A 3,544-nucleotide genomic window follows, 5' to 3' on the forward strand; every position below is an offset into this window, starting at 1 on the left:
CTAGGCTAGTGATTGGAACTCCTGCTACTTCTGTTATATTCTCATATATAACAGAAATCACTATTTGTGTTCTTTGAAGTACAGATGAGATACAACTTCAGGGCCCTCCGAGCGTCATGTTAAATATCAAAATTTTCTTAAGGGTATATGATTTCATAAAATGCATCAACATAAAAACTAACTGAAAGACTATCAAAGCAAATCATATTTGTCCTACAAATGAAAAATTCTTATCATAAAACAAAAATTATTGAGTAAATAGGAATGTGTACAACATATATTGTATTATGTGAGGGCCCACTACAAAATGAACATATGGGGACCCTTGTTCAAAAATCTAAAAGAAAGGACTACTAAGGATACTAAAATATATAGATATTATCTTTAAAAATATTTTACTACTTATAAATAAATATAATAGAGATAGTAGTTATGTATCAGAATATAAATTTTAAAATTGTGAAAAATATTTTGGCATCATGATTATATAAAATAAGGGATAAAACCCTTTATTATGTGATAACTTGATTGAACAGATATTTTTGGCTTGGCTTTATGTCTTCAAAGTTCATACTTCTAGTAACTTCATTATCAAATTAATATAACTGAAAGCAAAATGAGTTGCTCTTGGCAAACCCAAGACTGCAAATAATTTTTAATAATTTTTAATTTTGAGAAGACTATTTCCATTGATGAACTGTTAAGAGTATTTTATAGACTGTGACAATACTGGGATGTATTTCTGATAAGTTATCTTGAAGTATAAATTATAGTACATTTACAGTTGATGAATTTCACAACACCTCTTCTAAAAAGATTTAGCTCTTCATATACTTGAGTTTCCTGTCCGAATTTAACTTTAAAGGTTATGCAGTGATAATTTAATGTAAGCTATAACATTTTCTGTAATTTGTGGTCATGCAAGAAACCAAAAGTGCCTTCAAGAAATAGTGCAAAACACCTATTTATGTATTGTCTCTCTGTATGTTCAATTAAAAGGAAACATTAATTTTCCAATTGTCTTGTTGATAACTGGTTTATGCAAAGCTTCATATAAAAACCAGTGGAGTTTTTTCTGTCGAATTGGGTGGTCTTTAAATGTAAGTGGTATTTCTAAGCCTGTGGGTATTTGCCTTGACCCAGCAATTTTCAAATTTTCAGAGACTCTGAACTCTGAAGAATTCTAACAACTTTTTGATATACTTTATTGCAATGTCCATGGGTATGCTGTTATTTTATAATAATTTGCTGACAAAGTTTACTGCCTGGGCATCTACAGTAACTGTCCTAGTCTCAGGCCAGAGAGTTAACAATTATAGTCACTATAGTGGTGGGGTCTCGGAATGGTCAGGAAGCCAGTCAGGTCCCTGTGCTTGCTGTTCCACATGGAGCCCCTCTTCTCTCCTGTGGCTGTACCCACTATTGTCACCACTATCGCTTCTGCAGCTCCCACCTTAGTGATCCCTGTGCACATTCAGACACAGGCATGAGGCCAGTTGCTCAGGACCTGGGCCACATGCCTTGCTTACTGGTTTCACTCAACAGCAGTGATCGCTGCTCACAGTCTGTGGGGTAGCTGGGTTCACCTGGGTAGTTCTTCTCTAAGTGGTATGTACTGTGACAGCAGTCATCTGACGGGTCAGTAGGTTCGGGATGTCCAAGATGGTTCACTGGAGGTTCAGCTGATTCATAATGTCCACAATGGTGGCAGCTGGGCCTTTGCTGAAGGCTGAGATCTCCTGTGGGGCTATCATCTAGAGCACTTTGTGGCCTCTTCAGCTGGCCCACTTAGGCTTCCTTAAAAGCCTATCATGGTTCATTGATAATCACACTCTTCTCTAGAGTGGTTGGATCCTTGGAGTACAAAATTGGAAGCTCTTAGGCCTTTTTTAAAGCTTAGGATATGAATTAGCACAAACTAATGTTCTGCAACATTTTATATTTAAACAAGTTGCAAGGCCAGCTGAAATTCAAGTGGGGGCACCAAATGAGAGAAACACCAGAAGGAATTGTTCACTGGTAGCCATCGATGTAAGACATTACTGCAGTCTCCCATCTTTCTCTTTCCAAATGGGAATGTTCATTGTGGTTATCCTATCTCTGTTCTTTCATTGGCTTTTGGATGTGGAGGCAGATAACTTGTGATTTTTAGTTCACAAGTCTCTGAATTAAGAGAGGGTATATCTGAAACCTACATAGAAACAAACATGAGTCCTGGACTTTGAACCTCAGGATGAAATGACAGAAATTTTTGCCTCCTTTTGGGAGGGGGTGAGGATACTATGCATGCTAAGTTAAACGGGGTAAATATTTGTGATCTGAAAAGTAGACCATGGCTGATTAAATTATTTTTCAAAAATATTTTCTATTCTTTCCTGTCAAACCCCTCAAATATTGGCATATCAGTTAATTGTTGTTGCATAATAAATTACCACAAACTAGTAGTTTAAAAAATACTTGTGTATTAATTCACAGATTTTGAAATCAGGAGCCCAGGCACAATTTAACTGGGTCTTTAGCTTCAGCGATTCTCACAGGCTATAAAGAAGTTGTCAGCCAGAGCTGAGGTGTCATTTGAATGCTCACCTGGAAAAGGAGATGCTTCCAGGCTCACGCAGGTAATTGGCAGAATTCATTTTCCTATGGATTTTTCTTTTTTTCCTGGCTGGTTTTTAGCGTAAGCCACCTTGTCAAGTGGCACTCTCTCCATATTACTCCCCTCAAATGAACAGAACACTTCATCCACCTCAGCAAGGAAGAACATCCACTAGTATTGCCTTTTCATTTTTTGTTATGTAATAACAGAGGTGACACCTTTGTCATAGTCTATAGGTTAGAGGTAAGTCACAGGTCTTGCCACATAAGAAGGAGTTACACAAGGGGAGAGTATCAAGATGTGGAAATTAAAAAAAAAAAAAAAAAAAGATGTGGAGGTAATTAGAGTCAATCTTAGAGTCTGTCTGACACACCAGGCCCCTCGTTGAAGGAATTTTTGTACCATATATTTCAGACCTGAACATACAACCTAATTTAAGACAATGGAATGGAAGCAAAAGTGATAGGAGCTTTTAGAATTACCGTGTGGTCTGCCACCCTCACTGCCCTTGCCCCCGTGACTAGCAATGTTCCAGATGGTCATGTGCCTGCATCCCATTTGCCTCCCAAGTTGTCCTTCCATGTGGATTTCCTTCTTTTCAGCTCTTATAACTCTTTTCCCCCAAACCCTGTATTTCTTATTTTCCTCTCTTTCATACATTCCAGACTCCTTCCTAACTTCTGAATCTTTCCCTCATTACTAGTCAACCCTCTCAAATATCTTCACACTTTAGTCTCCTCATCTGAAGGTCTTGTCTTCTTGCATCATCTTGTCTTCTTGCATCATACCCTGGTGGGCTGAGCTGAGCTCTCTGGTCCTCAGACTGGGCAAATGGCAGACACCAAGTCACAATATCTGACAGTCTGCTGGGTTCACCTGGGTAGTTCTTGCCCAGTCCTCAGACTGGGCAAATGGCAGACACCAAGTCACAATATCTGACAGTCTGCT

Source organism: Mustela nigripes, chromosome 12 (assembly GCF_022355385.1).
Source record: "Mustela nigripes isolate SB6536 chromosome 12, MUSNIG.SB6536, whole genome shotgun sequence".
NCBI lineage: Eukaryota > Metazoa > Chordata > Mammalia > Carnivora > Mustelidae > Mustela > Mustela nigripes.